This window comes from Palaemon carinicauda, chromosome 30 (assembly GCF_036898095.1).
Source record: "Palaemon carinicauda isolate YSFRI2023 chromosome 30, ASM3689809v2, whole genome shotgun sequence".
Classification (NCBI taxonomy): domain Eukaryota; kingdom Metazoa; phylum Arthropoda; class Malacostraca; order Decapoda; family Palaemonidae; genus Palaemon; species Palaemon carinicauda.
Window position 1 is genome coordinate 20,371,898 of NC_090754.1, and position 27,018 is coordinate 20,398,915.

The 27,018-nt window shown below is 36.2% G+C and overlaps 1 protein-coding gene across 2 annotated transcripts in view; it reads right to left on the reverse strand.

The window, feature by feature from the left end:
- LOC137623682 (glutamate receptor-like) overlaps positions 1-10,441 on the reverse strand; it is a 34,141-nt gene extending 23,700 nt beyond the window's left edge. The window contains exon 1 of one of the 2 annotated variants that reach the window (XM_068354511.1): positions 10,367-10,441. The gene's annotated coding sequence lies outside the window, so the exon portion shown is untranslated. The remainder of the gene's footprint in view (positions 1-10,366) is intronic. The other variant, XM_068354512.1, reaches the window with a different exon arrangement.
- Positions 10,442-27,018: the final 16,577 nt, after the last annotated feature.

The following is a 27,018-nucleotide window of genomic DNA, read 5'->3' on the forward strand; positions in this document are numbered from 1 at the left end:
TGTCGACACCTCTTCAACCAGCTCCCTCTAACCTCGCTCTCCACATCAGCGCACCCACGGATGCCTACGCCCACCTCCTCACGTCGTACCCGGAAGTTTTCCGTCCAGAACTTCGCCAAACGCCCACGGTTCCTGCCAAGCACGGTATTTATCACCATATCAAGACGACGGGACCCCCAGTCTTCTCAAAATTCAGACGTCTGGCACCGGAACGATTGGCAGCCGCCAAACAGACGTTCGCCGAAATGGAGAAAATGGGCCTTTGCCAAAAGGCCTCCAGCCCATGGTCGTCACCCTTACACATCGTTCTGAAGAAAGACGGCTCCCTCCGTCCGTGCGGGGATTACAGGCGCCTGAACATGCAAACAGAACCGGATCACTACCCCCTCCCAAACATTGCCGATGTGACCACCTACCTGCACAAAGCGAAGGTTTTCTCTACGCTCGACCTTCTGAAGGGGTATTATCAGGTGCCTATGAACCCAGAAGACATCCCCAAGACCGCCATCACCACTCCGTTTGGTACATACACCTTCAATTACTCTTGTTTTGGCCTTCGTAATGCTGGGGCAACGTTTCAACGTCTCATGGATGGCATCTTAGGGGACCTCCCTTTCTGTGTATGTTATGTGGACGACATACTTGTGTTCTCCTCCTCAAAAGAGGAACACCTCCGTCACCTACGCATCGTGCTCGACCGCCTGCAACAAAACGGCCTTGTAGTCCGGTACGACAAGTGTACCTTTGGCGCCAACGAAGTGTCGTTCTTAGGGCACCGTATCACTCCTGAAGGAGTCCATCCCCTCCCTGAGAAGGTAGCAGCCGTTCAGAACTTCCCCGCGCCCTCGACCGTCAAAGCTCTGCAGGAATTCTTGGGCATGATCAACTATTATCACCGTTTTCTGCCAGCCATTGCCGCCACTCTTGCTCCCCTCTACGCCTCCCTCAAGGGCAAGCCAAAGGACCTGAAGTGGGGTCCCCTTCAAGAAGCAGCCTTCTGCAATGCAAAGAAGGCCCTATCAACTGCTGCGGCTCTCACTTTTCCTATCCCACACGCCCCTCTCCTTCTCTCCACCGATGCCAGCGACATCGCTATTGGTGCAGTACTCGAGCAGGTGGTCAAAGGCTCGCCCCGCCCATTGGCCTTCTTCAGCAGAAAACTGTCCAAGGCAGAATCGGGTTATTCTACCTTCGATCGAGAATTGCTGGCGGTGCACTTGGCTGTCCGTCACTTTCGCCATTTCTTAGAAGGTACGCCCTTCGTCATTCGCACAGACCACATGCCTCTGGTGCACGCCTTCACTCGACAGTCTGACGCCTGGTCCGCCCGTCAACGCCGACATCTCTCCGCCGTGGCTGAATACAATTGCACCCTCCAATACGTCCCTGGGAAAATGAATCCCGTTGCTGATGCCCTGTCAAGAAACACGTTGGCTGCCGTTCAACTGGGATTGGATTACAACGCCCTGGCTGAAGCCCAACAACAGGATCCAGAGTATCAAGCTTGTAGGACTTCCTGCACGTCCCTCCATTGTGAAGATTTTCCCCTCAAAGACTCCAACACCACCCTCCTCTGTGACGTCAGTACTGGTAGACCGCGACCTTGGATTCCTGCTCCCATGCGCCGACAGGTGTTTGATTTCATTCACGGCCTTTCACATCCCTCGTGCCGTTCTACTGCACAGCTGCTGAAGGCAAAGTTCATTTGGCATGGCATTTCTAAGGATGCTAAGGATTGGGTCCGCGCCTGTACCTCTTGCCAAACTTCCAAAGTACATCGACACACGGATTCAGGAGTGGGCACCTTTCCTCAACCTCAGCGTCGTTTCGCACACATTCATGTCGACGTTGTAGGCCCCCTACCCACATCACAAGGACATCGTTACCTGTTTACCGTCATTGACCGCTCCACTCGTTGGCCTGAAGCCATTCCCATGGGAACTGCAACGTCCGCCTCATGTACATCTGCCTTACTCTCTGGATGGATTTCAAGATTCGGTATCCCTGAGCATATTACTTCTGACAGGGGAACCACTTTCACCTCTCAATTGTGGACGTCATTAGCGAATCTCCTGGGCATCACCCTACATCAGACAACGGCCTACAACCCCGCTGCCAATGGAATGGTTGAACGTTTTCATCGCACCCTCAAAGCAGCTTTGATGTCCCGCTGCAAGGATTGCAACTGGTTTACTCAACTTCCCTGGGTCCTCCTGGGACTAAGGACCACTCCTAAAGACGCCCTCGACATCTCGGCAGCTGAAATGGTGTATGGCGACCCGTTGGTCGTCCCTGCCAAATTTTTTCCTTCTACAACCTCCTCCGACGATCTCCAGCGCATACGTCACGTCGTGGGAAAATTTACTCCGTGCCGCCAGACTTACAAGCCCCCAGCGAAGCATCACATACCAACGGACTTGCACTCTGCAACGCACGTCTTCCTGTGCAACGACACTAGCAAGCCACCACTAACGCCCCTTTACACGGGCCCTTTCCTTGTGATCCGACGCAGTCCGAAAGCATTCCTACTAAACATTCGGGGCAAAGAAGACTGGGTCTCCATTGATCGTCTAAAACCTGCTTATCTTCTGCGAGATGACCCGCCTACAGTTCGCCTCTCTAGATCAGGGGGCCCTATTTAACATGTGCAGTATGTCATTTTTAGGGGGGGAGCCATGTACCAACCGTGTGGCACACAATTGTACATAATTATGTTGTATATATTATGCTTGTATCTGCGCTCTTCCCTCGCACTAAAAAGAACCTGAATGATCATGTCTCCGTTTTGCTCAGTAACATTGTCTGTCTCTCGAACAGGTCATGTCCTGTTGCCTTGAGGTTTTGTATATAAAGAAGAGTGTTCCTTAATAAAACTCAGTTGATTGCATCCTGCCTTTGAGTTAACAACTCCTCTCTCGGCCCGTCACACACACCTGTTCGGCCGGAAACCATACCTGCGAAGACTCTACCAACTGAGCTATCAAGAGAGATAAAAGTTTATGACAAGTCCCTGTACATATTCCTGTCGAATTCAGGAATCTGTTCATAGACTTGAAATAAACCCATCTCCACCATGATAGCTGAATCGTGAGCTTGCAACAAGTGGTTATTTTAAATGAATATATATCACAAGCACACGTGATTTCAATCAATGTAAATATCACCCACGAATGGCATTTCACTCAGCAATAAAGCCACACCTTCTCTTGCTCTTCCCCTTTCAATCCCAGACACTCTACCAGACATTTCACCAAACATCACTTCACCTTTCCTTTTTATCTTTGTCTCACACAAAGCCCTTATATCCATCCCTCTATTCCTAAACATACTTCCAATCTCACATCTTTTACTCTCTATCGTACTACATCCACGCACATTCAAACACCCCAAAACTAAAGTGCGGCGAGCAGTCACTCTCCCCCCAGCTCCATCTCTTTGATGTCTCACAGGATTATAATACAGGAGAGGGGGTTCCCAGCCCCCTCGTACATATATATATATATATATATATATATATATATATATATATATATATATATATATATATATATAAATACACACACATACATAAATTACATACATACATACAGTATATTTCTTTCCGGTCACACTTCCATTATTCCCCCAAGAGCTTATCTCTCCCCGTCCCTCAGCTGGTAGTGGGGGGTGGGGGCGAAGCAGCTATCATACTCTAATGAGAGGGTGTTGCGTCATTTTTGACAGGTCGCGTACACTTGTATATTATAGTTACTCCTAGCTCTTACAATAGATGCACGAATTTATTGTAATACTATAAAGCCAAGACACTTTCTTCCCGATTCGTCAACTCTTTATCTCAAAGGACTAGTTTTCGTCATCCCTTATTTATAAGTTTTTGGCCCTCCCGTTTGCCTTACCTCCAGAACAGTCTTTTGATCATAGGCTGTATATACAGTATACTGACAAGACGATTGAAAATTCGTTTATACGATAGAAATAAACTTTAAATCTACGGTAGCACAAGAAACCTAAGCCTATCCACCTACTTTGTGTTGTTTCAACAATAACGATACTTTTTCCATGTTCTCTTCGTCAAAAAAAAATGATAATTTTTTCATTTTTATGCATATAACTTTCATTCAATGCAATGCCATATTTACAAATGACGTTTTGTATCAGTTATTAATGCATGGTATGTTGCCATCGACATTTTAACTTCATCGACTTTATAAGAACAAACGTTTCTCCATTGTTTATACTAGCAGATGACATAAATTCCAGTGCATTCTCCAAAGCAGTTTGCCTTTCCATGCATAACTCATGAACATGGAATAAACGTTCATTATTCCTTCCCTTGTTTATAAGAAAAACATATTGCCAGCCAAGTCTTCGTGACTATTAAAATCGAACACACTATCTTTCCCTGTTGGAGCCCTTGGGCTTATAGTATCTTGCTTTTCCAACTGGTGTTGTAGCTTGGCTAGTGATAATAATAATAATAATAATAATAATAATAATAATAATGATAATAATAATAATAATAATAATAATAATAATAATAATAATAATAATAATAGGAAACCTTCAGACTAGGAACCTTTGCAACCTGTGGCTGATATTGTGTAAACCATAAGCAGCAAGATTGTGTGACCTTTTGAAATCAGTTCACATCCCTTGAAAATAGTCATTATAGACATGCCTTTCAAACTATCAAATATTGAGTCAAATTTATATTATGGAATTCCCTCTAACTCGGTGGTAACGACTAATATCTTGGTCGGGTTGTGTTAGCCTATTGGAAACGTCCATGCCTTACAATTGGACAGGAGTTCGAGACGAGCTCAGGCTCAATAGTTTCTTGTACTTACTTTTACTTTTACTTTTAGGGGTTTATTTCTCGCCCTCCATCAGACCTAAAAGTCTGTTCAGGCGGGCCTTGGTGTGTGAAAATAATTTCTTTCCAGTTAATATTTTGCTCTGCATCTTTTCAGTTATTTCGCTAGCATTTGTATTCAGGCTTAATAGTTTTCAGATCACTATTATAACACTTTCTAAAAAGATAAGTCTTCAGGTTTTTCTTGAAAGCTGCCACATTTTTGCTATTCTTGACATCAAGTGGAAGGTCGTTGAAGAGTCTCGGTGCAGCATAACTAAACATTCTTCCTCCTATTGCATGATTCACACTAATTTCGAATAGTCTATGTGGGTCATCAGCATGTCTAACTCTTACAGCAGCGCTAGTAGCTTGAGGGTAGGGGACCAAGCAATTACGAAGATATTTAGGCTTATCACTTGTAAGTGCTTTGTGAGTCAACAAGCAAATCTTAAATTCAATTCTAGCCTTAACAGGTAACCAATGTAGATCGATCAATGCAGGAGTTATTCTCTCCCGAAGTTTAATGCCTTTTACTTTTAGGGGTTTATTTCTCGCCCTCCATCAGACCTAAAAGTCTGTTCAGGCGGGCCTTGGTGTGTGAAAATAATTTCTTTCCAGTTAATATTTTGCTCTGCATCTTTTCAGTTATTTCGCTAGCATTTGTATTCAGGCTTAATAGTTTTCAGATCACTATTATAACACTTTCTAAAAAGATAAGTCTTCAGGTTTTTCTTGAAAGCTGCCACATTTTTGCTATTCTTGACATCAAGTGGAAGGTCGTTGAAGAGTCTCGGTGCAGCATAACTAAACATTCTTCCTCCTATTGCATGATTCACACTAATTTCGAATAGTCTATGTGGGTCATCAGCATGTCTAACTCTTACAGCAGCGCTAGTAGCTTGAGGGTAGGGGACCAAGCAATTACGAAGATATTTAGGCTTATCACTTGTAAGTGCTTTGTGAGTCAACAAGCAAATCTTAAATTCAATTCTAGCCTTAACAGGTAACCAATGTAGATCGATCAATGCAGGAGTTATTCTCTCCCGAAGTTTAATGCCTTTTATCAGTCTAGCCGCCCGGTTTTGCACATTTTGAAGCTTTCTTAGTAGTGTATTGGGCAATTTATAGTACAGAGAATTGAAATAATCAAGCCTTGATATTACGTGACTCATCACTAAAATTTTTGTACTGCCCTCTGTTAAATATTTTCTAATAAATGCTATGTTTCACTGTGTTCACTGTTTGATCCCTCATTGACAAATTACAATCTATCAGTACACCCAAATTTTTCACAACAGGCACAATCCTAACATCAGCGTCACCATTTTTTATACTTTGAAATAACTGGTAATTCTTCAAAGCCACCTTTGTGCCAAAAAACATACGTGCTGTTTTATCATCATTTAATTTAAGCTTTTTCCTCTGTATCCATGTTTTTATTTCAGTCATTATCTCATCAATTTTCTTTTTTGTATCTTGTGTTGTTGAAATTGAAAGGTAGAACTGAGTATCATCTGCATATAGTTTAAAGCCCCTTTTTGTTTTTTCAAGATGTGTGATAGCTTAATAGTATAAATGTTGAACAAGATAGGGCCCAGAACACTACCCTGTGGTACACCTTTCATAAGAATTCTGTCACTGGATCGGTTCCCAGAAACTTCTGCAATAGTCATCCTGCTCGTTAAGTAGCTTCTCAAAAATTCCAGTGCTTCCTCTGTCACTCCAATGGACTAAGTCGTCAAGTAAGTACTCGTGAACAACAGTATCGAAAGCAGCACTAAGATCTAACATAATCAAAATTCCACACTTTCCCTCATCAAGAAGACCTATCATATGCATTATTGAGCATAAGGTAGTTTCTGTAGAGTGATTAGCTCTGTAGGCCGATTGATTTTCCGGGAATACCTCTAACTCATCAATACGCACCCATAATTGCTCACTTATGATTTTTTTCAATAAGCTTCGACATGTAGGATAAATTTGAAATGGGCCTATATGAATTTAACTCGTTTACATCACCTTTTCCTTTGTATTTTGGTTTGATCAACACAATTTTTTCACAGCTAGGAAAACAGGATTGTGATATACTTAGGTTAATTATGTTCAGGTAAATATTATATACAACTTGCTTGTTTGGAGCTTCACTTATTGAACTGTTTGGGAAAAGGTCATTTCCACAATATGTATTCTTCATCTCTCTCATAACCTTTAACAAGTCGCACATATTTATTTCCTTAAATTTCATTAACTTCTTACCCTCCTTCACTGGCATAACTAACTGTCCTTCTAAGTGATTTTGGGGGAAACTATAAATTTTATCAATTTTTTTCATCGAAGAATATAGCAAATTTCTCTGCACAGACATTATCAGGCAAGACATGTTTTTTCTTTAATCCCATCAAATCATCTAGGTTTTTGTGAAACTTCCTCATGTTATTAGTTTTTTTTTACTTTCGCCGTTGTAGAATTTTCTTTTTGTTTTTTCTAACAAGATGTTATAGTCATTTCTGGCCTTATTATATAGATTTCTGGCTTGTGAGGATTTGGCTCTTTTCCATCTACCTTCCATCTTACGTCTATGTCTTTTTGCCTTTAATAGCTCACTATTATACCATCTAACATTTTCGCGTACAACTATTTGTTTGCTCTCTATGGGACACATAGTATCATACATTTTTCCAAAATTGTCATTATATTTCCTGGTATAACACCCAACACATTCTCTATCTACCATATGTTCACATTGTATGTTCTCACAAGACATTTGCGCTACACTAGCTTCAATAAAATTCTCAGCATCAAAATTTTCCACTTCAAGGTTTCTTATTAGGTCAGAATCTTTCCCACATATGACGAAGTCGAGTGTATGACCACCTACTGACGTTGATACCAAAACACTGTTTATTAAATTAAACATCTCAAATACTTCCTTGAGTTCTTTAGCCTTATAATTGTTTTCATCATCTACCCAACAATTAAAGTTTCCACCAATTAATGTATTTTTAGTATCGTCCACCACACCCACAAGAATACTAAATTCTTCAATGAATTTCCTCATATTACTCCCTGGTGGTCTATACAATGATATTATATTCAATACCTTACTGTTTCTTGTCAGTTTTAAATAGATATATTCAAACGTTTCAAATACTATTTCATTCATGATAGAAACCCTAGAGAAGATTTTCGACACGAAGACACCCACTCCTCCTCCAGTTTTATCCTTTCTTGGTACGTGGTAGAAATCGTGAGTACACGGCGTCATCTCCTGAATCTTTGAGTTAACACTAATATTTCCCTGCAATCAAGTTTCTGTTAATAAGCATAAATCTAATTCCATTTCATTAATAGGATTTCTAATCTTTATGGTTTTATTCCCCACTGACTGAATATTTATCAGACCACACTTAACCAATGGGCTAGACTCCATGATCGGTTCTATTTTTTATCCTGGAAAGCTCCTTGTATACTTTACAGTTTCCATCATATGTCTTATGATTCGTATCATTGTAACCTCACCATCCTTGTAATATAAGGATAGGGTGGGGGTGGGGGGTGGAACTTATAGGTCTATCTGTTGAGTCATCAACAGCCATTACCTGGCTCTAGCCTGATGGAGAGATGGCTTAGGCGCTGATCACTTGCATATATGCTCAGTTTCTAGGGCATTGGTCATTCTCCTGTTCCTTGGCTTTGCTATTCATGAGGCACTTTTAAACCTTTAAGATTCTGAGACATAAGTTCGAATCCTGACAAGAGAGAAGCACTTATCATCTAAGCAGTTTCCCTCTACACGGAGTCCGTAGTAAGATATACAAATACAAAAGAAAATGCTGCTTCATTGGCCATACATTATTATCTTATGCAATGTCTGCAATTGAATACGATAATTACTGAATAAGGATAACTATATTGTCAAGGAGATCCATAAAATTAATGTGTTATGCAGTAGTCCTTTAAACAAACAACATAGGCCTACACTCTATAGGATTCCATTCACAAGACACAAACTGACAACGTATACTGCATTTTAAGTTCTTTCCTCAATGTAAACACACATTTTTACATAAAATAAGGCTACAGTTTGTTTTATACAAGTGAAATATTTCATATAGGCCTATATCAAAATGTCCCCAGGAAACTAGATATCGACACTTTTATTTACATAACATGATTGTGCAATGCGTTACGAAAAGACGACAAAATAATTTCAACCAAATCAACTCAATATTTTAAAAGTTATTTGGAACAAAACATTCCAGAAACGAAGAGTTTGATAAATCACTTTCTTGGAGGGCCTTAATTATCAGTTTTAGCAGAGGCCAAGTCTATAGACAACCTGCAGGCTGTCTTTTAAAAGAAAACCTTTGAAAAGCTGGCAATTGTCTCACCAGTATGGCGTATTCCTTATGGTAATATGTAGGCCTATGATTATTGTTCTCTGAAGCACGAAAAATACCAGTTTACAAAAGAAAAAATCCGCCTAAGTCTTCATCATGATTACGATCTGAAGTTTCCATCACTTAGGCCTAATATTCACCGTTGTAATTATTGACCTCTAAATCTACTAACCTTACTTTTCCTATAAAGCAAACTCTACGTACATTCACATGGAATAGCTTTGTCATCGATTACAATTAAATGCCCTAAATTATGTAAATGCACATGATAGGCCTAGGTTTCGAATGTGCCATACGGTGTTCCAAATGTCCCTAATATTAGGACATTCATTGGCCTATAAACGGTATACACACACACACACACACACACACACACATATATATATATATATATATATATATATATATATATATATATATATATATATATATATATATATGTATAATAGAAATAAATGTATAAAATATAGGTCTAAAACTTGTAAGTATATGAGTCCCATTTAACATTAGCGTCGTATAACTGCCTCAACGCTGGACAAAATCTTAAATACAATTTCTCAAATGAATTAATTTCTGTTAATTTATCCATGAGCGTAAACTGAAACTTCTAGCTGTATTGAACGCAACGCAGAGTCGTTCATTATTCATTAATCTTCTCTCGCATTCTTTGCACTTAGGCGAAATTGATATTCACTGGACGCAAAACAACATAAGCTTTGGTTTTATCCAAATTTATCATTCATTATCCGAGATACAAACTATATTTTCCTGGATTATACTAAGGCCTAGGCCTAATGCTTTTCTGCTAATTAGTGACTATAACTACACGATTTTGGAGTTTATTTTTCATTGTTTAATCATTAAGAATACGATATTATCTATGAACAGATCACGATCCAGATACCGTGGAATACATTAACAAAGCAACGGTAATAAATTTACAGGAAGCTCCAGAATTTTCTAAGACGATGGAACAAATAGGACCCAAACCACAAGTTAAAATTCACACTTACCGATGGTTCTTTTAAATAAAATCACACACACACACAAAAAGGATTCAAACCAAATAAATCTCACATAAATAAATAATCAAATAAGGCTCACAACTTACTTGAAGAATTATATCAAACACGATACCACTATAGGTTGCTACTGGTGTGAATACGTCTATCTCGGACAATGTCTAGCAGCGTACTGATACTGGAACAATTTTGAGCTGAAACTGACTCTCCTAGAGACTTGCTAAGTGTCATCTGCATCCGGCCGTTACCTACATATCTATCCTATTGCAAAATGTCAGATTTTCTTTATAAATTTTCCAAATGGCAATATTCTTTCATATAAATCCAAATGATGAGTCAGTAAGGAAATTAAATTGGAAGGATATCTGCATCATCGCTAAGTGTACCTTTGCAAAATTGCGACATCGTTTAAAAAGTATTGTAAACAGAGCAGATCTTTGGGTTTCTCGTATTATAAATGCATCCTCCAGCCCAGAGTGTCAGTAAATAACAATATAATCTTTCGGGTTAAGCAAGTGAGAATAACAATAATTGCTAAAATATTTGATGAAGGTAAGGTAATCAAGTTCTATATTCTTCTTCTAAATCTGTCCTGCTCCCTTTCCTCCAATTCTTATAGGCCTATCCTACATTATTGCTCAGCATAAACTTTAAGATGCAAGTTACATTGTTATTTTTTTTTTCTATCTTGCATGCTAATACCGAATCTTGTGGGCGTTGTTTGACCGAGGATTGGAAAAAAATATCTATTCAAACTTTTCAAAACAATAATGATCTACGGGATGCGTATTTTACTGGTAATTTAATCATGTTAAAATTTGTTTACTTCCAATGGCATCCACCTTTTTATCCATTTGCTTATGATATGAACTATGTTTTACTTTTCTCATCGTTATCATTTATTTCCATGTAATCCTTTTGGGCCTATTTCAAATATTGCTAAGCAAACTATTTTGTTTTGGTTCCTTAGATGAGACTTTTTTCAAACCACGGTGTCATGGGTAGTGCCATATCCAGTGCACTGTATAACTCCCATTGAAGAAAGATTTACAAGAACTTATTCAACAACTAATTCGTTAACCTTTGTCTTCAAGAAAATGGGAATGTTAAGATATTGTTTCTTCTGTGGATGTTCTCAATGGGAAGTTTATGGCGTTTTGTTTGTTCCTCAAGACTGTCTGCTCCTCTTCTACTCCTGATAATTAGCTCTTGCTATTACAATTGGCCTACCTTCTAATTCACTGGATTAAGAAGAACGTGCAGCTAACAAAATCAGTATTAAATTTCCTAACCTTCCCATGATGATAAAGAGTTACGTGTCTTTATATATATATATATATATATATATATATATATATATATATATATATATATATATATATATATACTGTATATATATGTATATATATATGTATATATAAATATATAATATATACAATATATAAATATATAATATATACATATATATATATATATATATATATATATATATATATATATATATTTATACATATATATACATATACATATATCTATACATTTACATTTATATATACATATATATCTAAACATATACATATATATATATATATACTATATATACATATACATATATACTATATATACATATACATATATATATACTATATATACATATACATATATATATATATATATATATATACTATATATACATATACATATATATATATATATATATATATATATATATATATATATACATATATATAGTATATGTGTATATACATATATATATATGTATGTATATATATGCTATATATATGAATAGATATATATGTATATATATGTATATGTATATATAGTATATATATGTATATGTATAGATATATATGTATATATAAGTGTAAATGTATAGATATATATGTATATGTATATATATGAATATATATGAATATATATATATATATATATATATATATATATATATATATATATATATATATATATATATACTGTATATATATTATATATATATATATATATATATATACAGTATATATATATATATATATGTATATATATATGTATACTGTATATATATATATATATATATATATATATATATATACTGTATATATATATATATATATATATATATATATATATATTAACCGGTGATGAAGTGTGGACAGAGGTAGAAGGAGAATGCTGGCCAGTAACATCGACCCTACATAAACGTGGGAAAAGATGCAGACAAAGAAGTTATATATATATATATATATATATATATATATATAAATATATATATATATATATATATATATATATACAGTGGTACCTCTACATACGAATTTAATCCGTTCCACAACCGACTTGGAATGTAGAAAATGTTCTGATGTAGAAACGAATTTTCCCATAAGAATACATTGAAATAGGATTAATCCGTGGTTGAGCCCAAAAACCTATGATAACTCCTTAATAAATTACTACACATAATTACACATGACAATATGCACTCTAAATCAGATAATAGACATGTAAAAAAGAATAATTATCAAGAAATAATAAATAAGAAACGGGTTTTTAGCGTCACTTTACCTTAGAAAGTCTAGCGCAGGTGTTGGTCTTGCTACGCAGAGAGGAGACGGACGGGCGGCGAGGAGGTAGAGAGGGTGACTACGATAAACGTACACTACCATAACTTATTTTAACTTACACTAAGTGAACTTTAACCTAACTAAGCTTATTTATTTTTTTTTTACATTTTCTTTTTTTCTTTTTGATGATTAATTTTAATCACTTTCACTCTCTCCACTTAAAATTGATTGAATTTTTTTCTCTTCACTCTATGCCGTTTTCTTTGATCCACTTCCTTCCTCTTCATCATGAGTTCGCTTTGTAGTTTTTTTAAAGAAGCTATCGATAGAAAGTTGCTTGGTACGGCTTTTCAGAATGTTTCGAAAATGAGTTAGGCAAACATCATCGAACTGGGCAACTACACGACAAACCTGCAATTTTTTGGGATGGTATTTGTCGATGAAGTCGACCACGTCTTGATATTTTCCTAACATCTCTTTTATTTGCGCCGAACCTAACACATGTTCTACCTCCTCGATCCCTTCCTCGTCATCACTCATGTGCTCAGACATAGCATGGAGTTCCTTGAGCTCCTCTGTAGTAAGTTTGTCGTGATGTTCGGCGACGAGTTCCGTGATGTCATCTGCGTCGACCTCCAGACCCATGGACTTGCCAAGGGAGACGATTTCCTCTACGTCTTCCGCTGCACCCACCACGGGATCAGGTTCCGGGTCAAAACCTTCGAAATCTCGGGGAGAAACTGCATTAGGCCACAGCTTTTTCCAGGCAGAATTCAGTGTCCGTCGAGATGCTCCCACCCAAGCCTGATCTATGATCTTCAAGCAGTGCACGATGTTAAAGTGGCTTTTCCAAAATTCACGCAAAGTAAAGTTTGTGCTTTGCGTGACATTAAAGCACTGCTTGAATAGGTGCTTGGTGTAGAGCTTCTCGAAATTCGAGATGACTTGCTGGTCCATGGGCTGGAGGATAGCGGTGGTATTCGGTGGAAGATACAGCACCTTCAAGTCCGGTGGGGGGGGGGGGGGTGAGCGGGTGCATTGTCAAGGCATAGCAGGCACTTTAAAGGCAATTTCTGCTCATGAAGATACTTCTTCACAGAAGGACCGAAAACTTGGTTAACCCATTGGACAAAGAACTGCCTAGTGACCCAGGCCTTCGAGTTGGATCGCCAGAAAACATGAAGCTGGTCTTTATCCACATTCTGTACCTTAAAGGCCCTAGGGTTCTCAGAATGGTAAACCAGTAAGGGCTTGACTTTAAAGTCCCCGCTAGCGTTGGCACATAGGGCAAGAGTCAACCGATCCTTCATTGGCTTAGGCCCAGGCAATTTTTTCTCTTCGGCGGTGATGTAGGTTCGACTGGGCATCTTCTTCCAAAACAGCCCGGTTTCATCACAATTAAACACCTGCTGCTCTACATAGCCTTCTTCCTGCACGGTCCTTTCAAAGCTCTTCACAAAGTCAGCTGCAGCCTTTGTGTCCGCACTAGCAGCCTCTCCGCGGCGAACAACTGAATGAATCCCGGACCGTTTCTTAAATTTCTCAAACCAGCCACGAGATGCCTTGAAATCGTCTGAGGAAGGTTCGGTTGAACTCTCCCCAGCATCACCCCCAGAGCTCGCCTCCTTCAAGTCCGTGAAGATGGCGTGCGCCTTCTCGCAGATGATAGTTTCGGTGATGGTGTCGCCAACAATCTCTCTGTCCTTGATCCAGATTAGCAGAAGTCGTTCCATCTCTTCTATGATAGGGCTACGACGTTTTGAAATGATGGTGATCCCCTTAGAAGGTTTCACTGCTTTAATGGCTTCTTTCTGTTTCAAGATTGTCGAGATCGTCGACATATTTCGGCCATATTCTTTTGCAAGTTCACTCACGCTGACGCCACGCTCATGCTATTCAATAATTTCTTGCTTTACTTCTAAAGAAAGCATTTCCTTCTTCCTTTTCTCACCACTACCACTACCACTTGCGAAACTAAGCCTTTTAGGACCCATGCTTTACGTAAAAAACCGTAAAAGGATGTACCCAAAAAATCACGATTAAAATACAGTTATTGTAATAGCAGAACGCACAGCGCACAACCACACGAAGCCGACGAGAACAGAGGAATGACCCAAGCCACGCTAATTGAGGGTCCCTCCGAGGTCGAAGTGCTGCCTTCTATCGGTGGAAATAAAAAATACATCCGGCGCTATGAGTACCGTCTATGCGTACGGGTATTGTTTACTTCGGGTGTCGAAAAAAAATTTGGGTGTAGAGTAGGAACGTGTTCGAATTGTACTTCGCGTGTAGAAAAATTCGGATACAACCGGTACGACGAAAATTGCTTACTTCGTGTGTCGAAATAAAATTCAGGTGTAGAGTTGAAAAATTGCTCGAATTTTACTTTGGATGTTGGAAAATTCGGATGTAGATACGTTCGTGTGTAGAGGTTCCACTGTATATATATATATATATATATATATATATATATATATATATGTGTGTGTGTGTGTGTGTGTGTGTATTTTATTACTTGCTAAGCTACAATCCTAGTTGGAAAAGCAGGATGCTATAACCCCAGGGGCTCTAACCGGGAAAATAGCCCAGTGAGGAAAAGAAATATTGTAAGAAGGGACTACCACTTGGAAACCACTATCTCCCACAAATTGCCGAAACTGCCTGTTTGTAATGAGTAATGGGGAAGGTGGTGAGCAGGGATAAATCTGTGTGTTTGCATATCTACCTAATATTTACTTATAAACATTTTGTAAGTATGGTATGTTTTCTTACCGTGTCACTCCGTACATGTCTACGAAAGACAGGAAAGCTTTCAAGGCTCCTTCGGTATTCCTCACGTAGATCCTGACGTGAGTTCCTTCGGGAACGAGGGTCTCAAGAACGGCCAGACTCTCCTTCATGTCCTCGTCTTCAATGTCCCCCTCCATTATAAGGAGCCAATGAACAGTGTGAGATCTCAGCCTATCCTCTTTCATCTGAATATTGAAAAGAAGGCGTTTTTATATATAGTCTTTATCTTATGCAATTTTCATTAGATGTTGAAGTACTTGGGGCATCAAATAATTTAAGGCAACTTTTTTTTCTCTCTTTTTTTTTTCGGCGATAGAATTTTGAAGGAAAAGACTAACTTTGTTACTGTGTTGCTTCATTTATTCAACTCTTACCGATTTTTTTTTTTATATATGCTGTTCGTTGAGGTATTTTGATGTTTTTAGATTAATTTTAATTCTCGTTTGTGTGAAATGTACTACCATTAGATAAGGATAAGGATTTCTTTGTAATAATGCCCTGAAGAAAGCCATAAGTTATTGGCTGAAACCGCTATCGGCAATAAATGAGGAAATGGAACGGCACAGGGACACATTTCATATTTTTCTTTAAAATTAACTGCTAAAGATAAGAAAAGATACAGAATATATATATATATATATATATATATATATATATATATATATATATATATATATACATATATACATACGTTTGTATATATATATATATATATATATATATATATATATATATATATATATATATATATATATATATACACATACATTTGTATATATAGATGTATATGTATATGTGTGTGCGTTTATACATTGTATAGTAACGGTACCAAAAAGAACTTCGCTTATTTAACTAAGCTAAGTCAAAATACGGATTACCAAACACAACTTTGAGAACTGATATATAAAATTAAGAAAGTTTAGAATTCATGACCTCATTCCTGTATATTTTGTGGCATTAGTTTTCCTATTGTGTAAACTTATTTTCTTAAAACTCAAAACAATTACCATTGTCATTCGAGCCATTGTTTTCGCACTGTAAAAAACAAGAAGAATATTGAAATTTTTTACGCTTTCCTTAGATTTTACCTAAAATTCCTTTTATATTTTTTAACATTGTATTGTACTCAGTGATAACCAAGAAGAATGCCTCAAACTCAAATACATTTTTGACTATGTTTCTGCAATTTGGAAACATGAATGTTTGAAATTGAAATGGCTAAACATCCAAATTCTCTCCACGATGCAATCTTAGATTATGTATATATTCAAAAATTTATTTATTCATGTATTTGTGGCAACGTTTTAAATGTGAAAATCAAGTGGAATACACGACCTTACAACATTACTTATTAATGTTTGAAAAATAGATCTTTGTAAAAATAGATATTTGAAATACAAATCGTTGTGTATTTTAGCAACATTTTCTGCACTATGAAAACAATATAAAGGTTGTTGAAAATTCATAAGGTTAATCAATCATCTGGCCGAGTTTTCCAGAGGAATTTTTTATATATGGTACATTGATAAAAATTTGCCGTAAAAGACGGTCAAAATCGTGGCATAAATGTTACCAGACATTTGCAGATTTAAAAACGGATATATTGACGTAAAGGAGTGATATTACGGTCACCAAACTGTAAAAGATAATAACGAGGTATGGTAAAATTAAGGTCGCCTGTATTTTACTGAAATACGGCCGAGGACAGTATATCTTTAAGAAAATTTTCAGATTGAAATTACGGTTTTTAACAGTGGACGGTTATAGAAAACCCAGAATTGATTTTACACTTCTCTAAAATAATGAGGAATACACATAATAAAGATTTTGATTCACCTCTTTACTAATTTCATTTTCTATTTGCGGTAAGATTAAAAAAAAAAACACACTGTTAAAAAACCCGTAATTTTAACCCGAAATTCTCCGTAAAAATATACTGTTCTTAGCGGTATTACAGTAAAATACAGGCGACCGTAATTCTTACCCTACTTTGTTACTATCTTTTACGGGTTGGTGACCGTAATATCACTGTCATACGTCAAAACATCCGATTTTAAAACGGTAAATGCCTGGCAACATTTGTGACAAGATTTTTACCGCGTTTTTTTAATGGAAAATTTAAAACAGTGCAGGTAATAATTCTGTACCTGTCTGAAAATGCTAATGACGTTACTGGGCGTCTCAAGGAGAACCAAGAAGGTGATTGGCGTAGGGAACAGGAACAGTTGTCCCAGGGTCTCGGCTCCTCCATCGTTTAGGAAGCTCATGTGCCCAGAGGCTTCGCTTGGCAACCATCTCATGACGCTTCTCATTGTATCTGTCGGATATGTCAAAGTAATATTCAGTATTCACATCATTTTAAAGTATCTTATCTATTGGTTTGGATTTCAACTGTACTTTATATATATATATATATATATATATATATATATATATATATATATATATATATATATATATATATATATATATATGTGTGTGTGTGTGTGTGTGTGTGTGTGTGCGTGTGTGTGTGTATTTATATATATTTTTATAATATCCTCTATATAACAGAGAGAAAGTATCTGATTATCTATCTATCTATCTATCTATCTATCTATATATATATATATATATATATATATATATATATATATATATATATATATATATATGTGTGTGTGTGTGTGTGTGTATATATATGTGTATATATATGTGTATATATATGTATATGTATGATTATATGTATATATATGTATATATATGTATATGTATGATTATATATATATATATATATATATATATATATATATATATATATATATATATATATATATCCAGACACGCTCAGGGGAAGGGGAGTAGTCATACCCTGATGAGAGGAGATACCCCGAGTGGTAGGCCTACACTCTGAAACCCACTCTTCCAAAAATTGCTGAACCGGCGGGTTATAGTTAGGAAAGGGGGAGGGGTGCGAGGGGTTGGGTCTATGCGTGCGTGCGTGTACGTATGTTTGCATATCTGTCTAGATATTTAGACGTCATTTTTGACGGCTCGAGTACGCTAGGACATAATATTTGCCCATATCATTTGAATGCTAGTTACTCATAGGAATTGAGCTCTACTTCTGAGAAGAGTCAAGAATTACAGAATATCTTTTAGTGTATTTGCTCTAATCATCTTCGTTCTCACAAATCTGTTTATTCTTTCGACTTATGGAGTCATTATATTCGCAAAAATATCTGGAGACTTGACATCATTCATGTCACTTGTTTGTTTAATCTGATATGGCAAGTACGCTCGTGAATGCTCTTACACTATAAACAAAGGCATTAAGAATATTCAATCGGTCATACTAAACTAATTCGTGACGTAAGAAATCGGTATTGGCAACAACAATAACAACATTATTCTGTCTTTTCTAGTCGACTGTTGGGCAAAAGCCTCAGACATGTCCTCATTCATGTCTGGGGTTTGGCCAGTTTTCGTCACTACTCTCGCTAACTTCGGATTGGTGATGGCGGGAGATTTTTGTCTGATCATTAACAGCAAACCAACCTATTTATCTAGCTGGACACTTGCGTTTTGTTATATAGTATTATGTCAAGCTGTGCCAATAGACATGATATGGAAAGAGAAAAAGCACAAGGAAAACATCGGCAGCTTAAGGAAATCCAAAAATGTATCTTCCAGTCACTGAAACAAATGAAAATCGGAGAATCTCTATAAGTGATGCGTTGATGTTAATCACTTATACCGGATTCCCACAGCTTAGATTTCACTCCATCTTCTGAGAATTCCTAGGACCGACATTCGGGTATATTGCAAGATTTCTTTAATCTAGTTTTACTAAAATTTCTATTTGTTTAAAGCGCTACCCTTACACAAATTTCGACAGTGCTCCCAAATGATTGCCTTAAGGGCTACATTTTTTGTTTGTTTTTTTACTATCTTCTTTGGGAAATTTAAATAAAATGTATTTCCAAATGATTTTTGTACAAATTAGTTTTTAGAGTATAATGACATAGGCCAAAAAAGAATCAACTTCAAAATCATTTTTTAAGACCTTGAGATTTTTCTTCGTTTGTTGACGTTCACAAGAATATTAATTCTCATACACATAATAGACATTCAAAGTGGTAGAAAATTACAAGAAACAGTTTCTCACCAACAATCAGCACACACTAAATAACATTCTCGGAATGATTCTCTAAGATTTAATCGCCACTATCCTCTGAAAAAAAAAAAAAAATTTGCAGGTGTACCAATTAAAAACGATGACAACGTTGAAGACTGCCAATTGACACAATCTTCCAATAAAAAATGACCTCATTTTATATGTGAATAAAACACATATTGAAATATGCCTGTGACTCCCAGTGGTCGGTAAGTTTAATGTGAATTGTCTGTTATCTGAACCTGAGCCTTTTTGAGATATTCAAGAATCAGAAGTCCTATGCTCTCTGCAATTACTTTATCCATGATAATTGTGTGGTAAATGATGATTTTGTTCATTATTAGTTCAGTTCAAATATATAAATCATTACTTTTTTTATTTACTGTGATTTGCGTGAGCGACAGTATGCCGAAAAAAAAAATATTTATGTTTTTTAGTTAGTGCTCCCATTTACAAGATAGAATAATTGAGCATCAAATGGCACTAGTTGGCACTATTGCTGAGTGCCACACGTACACTAAACTGACTAATAGTACTACTCTAACCTTCGTATTGTTGTCCATAAAGAAACTGAAGACTCGCTTCGCTGAAGCCTTCAGTGAGCTTTAGCACTTTCCTGGCATCGATGTCAAGGGTTGTCGTGGCTGTGTGAAGATGTACTTGGAACCCACGCAGAGATTCAGGCCACACTAGCACAGCAACCAGAGCTGGAAAGGAAATTACGAGAGAACTTGTTATGATATCAAAAGCTATCTGAGAGTCAGTGGATCTTGTAGATCTGTTCTTTAGAGTAATTGAAAATCATGTACAGTATATACAATCATCGTTACTTTGTCTTTAGAGTAATTGAATGATGCTGTCATTAGGAAGTTGTTTGATTAATTTTAATTACCTCCGCCAACAAAGTTTGAAGGAGGTTATGTTTTCGCCCCTTTGTGTGTGTGTGTGTGTGTGTGTGTGTGTTTGGGAACAGCTTCCTGGCCACAATTTTAATCATTGAGTATTGAAACTTGCAGGGATTAACGTTTATGTAAAAAGGTGAAAAATATTAAATAGTGGAAGGTCAAAGGCAAAGGTCAAGGTCACAGTCGAGCAAAATGTCCAATTCACGGAATCAGCCATTAGTTTGGACATCGTTGTCACAGAGACTTCAAATTGGTTCATATTTGAGTGTAGGGAAATCCACACCAATTAATATATGTTAAAATCCAAGGTCAAGGTCAAGGTTGAAGAAATGGTCGGTAAATAAGCTGCCGCGGTGGAGATCTGCGCTCTACTGAGTGCCCCTTTAGTTTATGTATATTTCATGCAAATATCTCTGGAACTCTAATAGGTACATTTTCATCATAAATTTTTCGTACTAATCGCCTTTCTCTCTCTCTCTCTCTCTCTCTCTCTCTCTAGTTGATATGAAATATGAGATAAAACAGCACTGGGACTCATAAAGGTATACCTGCCAAGATACGCATCTCGTCCTGTGCACCGAGAAGGAAACTGAAAAAGAAGAAGAGAACATCAAATAGCTGAATGAAAACATGTTCAGATACTGTATATGGTTATATCTTCATGAAAGTTTTTTTTTTTTTCCATATTGGAAGAAAGGATCAGTGATTAGCTAGGATGATTAGTCAGAGATAGTTAGAGACAAGGAGGATTTTAGGACTCTGTAACAGGCCTTTAGATCTTAGCTAATTTTATTATTCATTCTTAAATGTCAATAGTCAATTGTTTGAGAGGATGATATTGTAGAAGCAAGAGAGAGATATAGAAAAAAGAAATGAAGCAAATACAAGAGAAATGACCAATAACTATGAAGTTTTATTTTCTTTGCTGTAGTGTCATAGCCTCTGTACCCTGGTCTTCCACTGTCTTAGAATAGAGTCCTCTTCCTTGAGGGTACACTATTATTAATTTCCTTTCCTCACTGGGCTATTTTTCCCTGTTGGAACGCTTTGGCTTATATCATCCTGCTTTTCCAAATAGGGTTGTAGCTTAACTTATAATAATAATAATAATAATAATAATGATAATAATAATAATAATAATAATAATAATAATAATAATAATACACAGGGCTTTAACTTAGTAAATACTATAGGCCATGATTTTGTTGCATACTTGTGACCATTTTGTTTTGGTAGCCGTTCTTAGACTGGTTACCGTAGAGAGCCTTACGTTTCGGTGGATCACTGGGAACATATCCGTATGTATGTGCCTCGGGAAGATTCCCCTGGCTCTACCCATGATCAATTATTCTTATTTCAAATTAGTTAAGTATTATTCGTCTAACCAGTCTTCTAATAGCTGATGAAAGGAGATCATATGAACATTGCTGATATTCAACATTGAAGAGAGGGAAGAATCAGGAAAAAAATTGTACAGTGCATGAAAAAAAATATTCTGTGTTAGTAAGAAAAAATCAAGAAATTTAATTTGAAGAAAATTTTAATAGATAAGAATTAATTACTGTCTGCACTGAAGAAACTCCCTTGGATGTTTGAATCAGATTGACTAGCCGTCCAACAGAAATTCCCTTTCTCTCCTCAATCTGTTACTGTTTGATTCTGCAAGACTTGAAGGCTTATCCACTACCGGGGTGAAGAGGAGAGGAGAGAAAAACGCGTCTGTCTGGTAGCTGCTCTGGCGGGGAACTGATTAAAGAAGATTGGCGGAAGACTGTAGCAGTAGGACGCTGCTCAGTCTCCCGGTCATCTTGAAGATGCAGATGAGTCATATTTACATCATTACCAATTCATAAACAAGCTTGCGACTAATTACCGTTGATTTAAACAACTGGAGGTTTTTCAATTGTTTTTTCATTACCAATACTTCCAGCAGATGAGGTTTTTCATTTGTTTGTAGCACTACCAACATCAGTGGTGGTTCGTGGCTAAATTTAGTGGGTGTGCTGCTCCAGAAAATTTGTAGCCTTTGTGTTAATATTGGGTAAAAGGAAACAAACTGACATAAGTAATTTTATTAAGAAAATTGATAGAATCTTAAAAGAACAAAATAAATTTTTTTATTTCTTAATAACCTAAATTGTTATTGTTCAAGCTTGAGTCATCCATTTAAAAATGGAATCCATTCTTTTTGTTTTAATTTGCGCGAAAAGATCAATTATTTTCTCCTGTATCTCTGGATGACAACTGAAAATTTTTTTTACTCAATTAGAAGCACTGCAAGTTCATTTAGCCTTCCCGATTTCATATTGCATCTTAGAAAAGTTTTTCATTATTTTCAGTCTTGAAAAGTTTTTATTGTTTCGGCACTGTAGGAGCGACAGTGCTCTCTCCCTATCAGCCTGACCAAATGCCAAGCAGCTGGACCTGTGAAGTACACATTTCCATACAAGGATTTTTCTCATTAAACTAGGATGGCTAATGACATTAAGCTTAAGGATTATATATTGTACAAGTATAAAGAAAGAATTAAAGAAAAAAATCATTATAATGAATGTTATCGATATTAAATGAAAATAAGGAGTGCTGCAGCAGTGGCTATTTTAGCGGGGGGGGGGGGGGGGGGACTGAAGTTAGTTTTCTCAGCTGGCCCCCATGTTGGGCACCCCCCCCCCAGTTTTTTTGCATATTATATTTTCAAATTATATATATATATATATATATATATATATATATATATATATATATATATATATATATATGATTCTTCTCCAAAGATTCAGATGCAATTTATTATGGCTTTTCAGCACTCTGTTCTGGATGGGAGATATTCTTACTTGAAAAAAGGTTTAAAGACATATGCAAAGGCATATTCTGTCAACGAAAGTGTTGCACAACACGAGATCCTTCTGACTGAGAAATTGCTCATGAAAGAGCCAATGCAGTCTATGTCAATAACACAATTCCTGTCCATTTCAAGTCCCTATAAGGCTGCATTTGACTGTCTAACCAGATTATTATTGATATCTGTCACTCCTACAGTTACGCGTGCCTCTTGCGAGAGAAGTTTTTCAAAAATCAAATTAGTTAAAACATTTCCTAGAAATTCAATGACCACTGCTAGATTGAGTAACATTGCACTACTGTCTATTGAAAGTGCACATGATGAGAGTATTGGTTTAGACTGTTTTATTGACGAATTTGACAGTAGACATGATAACCGAAGAATTAGGCTGCACTAAATATACTACTACTAAATGCTAACCTGTATGAAAATTGAGTCAATCCCAAAGAATGTTTATGTATTAGTCTTTTGTTTGGTTTAGCAACATTATGATAATCACATAAAATTAAAACTATTGTTGATGTAGTCACATAAGATAATAGCAATACGTAGCCATGCATAAAAAATTGTGGAGATCTTATGCTTTACGTTACTGGTATGCAATTATAGGTACAGTACAGTCACGTTAAAAGTGTCACGGTAACCAAGGGTAACCTAATCCTCCCTTTGTCTTCTCTACGCGGAACAGATGGAAAGGTAGAAATGTGTAGTTTGAGGATGGATAACTGTGTACTTCTGGATAAACTCCGTCCTTCACCTGTCATAGGTAGGGAAGAACGAAAGATTAGATAAGCTCCTTGTCAGAGATTTTCTAACGTGAATGTAACTCGTCTAAATTCTTCAGGGAACGAACCTTTGAATGAATAGGTATATCATTTTTAAGTTGCTATAGAGGTAATTGCATAAATAAATTCGTTTCAAGAGACTTACACCTCATCTTGTCCAAAAACGTTCAAGAGTAATTGTGCAACAAAAAGAGATTGAAATCACGTATGGATCAGTGTTTGGTTCTGTTCCGTTTTGAAGCTAGGACTATTTAGTCTCTTTGATGTGACTTTCTTTTCTTGCACACATTCCATCTTTACCCAGGTGAGACTTCGTCATTAATTCATTTATCCACACTTACGATCTTCCCTATACCCGTATCTTGCTTAAATTTATTAATGTCAGTCGACTATGTGCCTTCATATCTCTAAAATGAGAGAGATGTAGATAGATAGATAGATAGATGAATATATATATATATATATATATATATATATATATATATATATATATATATATATATATATATATATATATATATATCAGTCAGAATTACAGAAAAAAACGAAAATCACATCTCTATGTATGGCAATTGTTCTGTTAACTCTAGCCCTTTGTAAGCAGATTGGTTTTAAATGTTTAAGTTAGTATTGATTTTGTCCTCGTGACTACGGCAGTTTCGAGATTGTTTCACCTCTGTCTGTTTGTTTGTTTGTTGGTCACCAGTCTAACTAAAAAAAGTTACGAATGGATTTTAATGGAAATTCCAGGATAATCAGAAATGGGCTAACTTAGAAGTGATTAGATTTTGGTTCCAGAATTTTTGTTATACAGTAGATTCATTCACGGTCAACAAATGAAATATGAAGAGATTGGACCGTAGAATTGTGTAAAAGGTTGACAATTTTCATTGCCATAGGTCCGAAATATCTGATTGTTCTTTTTATTGCATACATTCCCGAGAGACCTTAGTGCAAAGGCAAGGTATTCGCTTTTGTCTAATTAACTCTGTAGGATTCCTTCATGTTACTTGGGTAAAGAGTAAACTTTTGGGCCTTAAGTTTTGTCTTTTCTTCCATGAAGCTTGATACAGCAATAGAGAGATTTTGGCTAGCGCTGTGAATTGATTATTGAGAGATGTTCCGGATATGAGAGTTGAATTGGTGAAACTTCAGAAAGTCAAACTTAGGGGCATTAGGTGTGACCAGGTTGACAGGAGTCTCTTTCCATAGTTTATTCGTACTTATATGTTTTACTTTTTTATTTATCTCGATTTTTTTTATATCCCAATTTTTCTTCTAGTTTATGCTTTTTTTACAACTTCCCTTTCTGGACTACTTTCCCTTGTAATGGGGTGTCTAGATTTAAAGCATTCTGCTTTTCTAACTGGGATAGCAGCATGGCGTATAAAATAATAATGATGATAACAATACAAAATAATAATGGTAATAATAATCATTTTGGTAATGGGATAAACATATTTAAATGAATTTCCTCTATACTTACGAACTGTTATTTTGATATAAAATTTCACCCATCACATTCACTTGATCATATGTACGCTTGGCTTTTCTCATTTGGTTTTATTCTGTGCGCTCTTTTTGTCCAAAATTCGCCTGAGCGGTTTCCTAATTTACACTGAAGTAATTATCTGTTTAATTTATTCAAATTATGATATATGTATACATTATCTAAAAGGGCATGTTAATTGCTTACCTCAAAGTAGCTTGTCGTTTGCTCATGATCATCAAAGCAATTATTTATTTACCTCTTAACCCTTCCACTGCCAGTGTTGGATTCAACAAAACTTTGATGAAGCAAAATCTTTCGAGATCAAACAAACCCTCCTAGCTTCTTGATATTTAATGGGAAGCTCTCATCAAGACCTTGTCAATGAATAGCAATTTATTATGGTTTGGGTGATTTTAAAAGAAGTTTCCCTTTTCTCAATTTTGACAGTGTCACCAATGGCAGTGAAAGGGTTAATGTACTGATCTACTTATTGCCGTCAAAATACTTATAAGATGTCTATTAATTTTAATGACATTAGTTACTTATAAACTTCCTTTAAAGCTATTACTTATTACTTTGTTCAGGGCTACAATATTTAAGCAGTTGTTCTGTTCTTTAACATTTGATAATCCGCTTCTTGGTTTGACGAAAAGAATATTGGATTAATCTCTCTCTCTCTCGCTCTCTCTCTCTCTCTCTCTCTCTCTCTCTCTCTCTCTCTCTCTCTCTCTCTCTCTCTCTGCCATCATAAATTTTACGCAACTTTAGCTTTTTGATATGTAGCCTTAATCATGGTTAATAACATTAATATTATTGTCCTAAATCGGGTGATCTAATGTTAGTCACTGTTATTGTCAGATTATTATTATCATTATCATTAATAACAATAATAATGACAATAATAATCTAACAATAACAGTGACTATTATTATTATTATTATTATTATTATTATTATTATTATTATTATTATTATTATTATTATTATTATTAACTTGGTCGGTCACGGTAGTAAAGGTTGTTAATTTTTTCAGCATTATTATCGTAACAATTTATACTTTGTTACACTACATATCAAAGTCAACCATACGTATTGTGGAAATTTTTATATTCCTAATATTTCTTACTTGTATTGTTATTATTACTAACATCATTACCATCTTCTTGGAGAAGCAAGTCGCTAAAGTACAAATT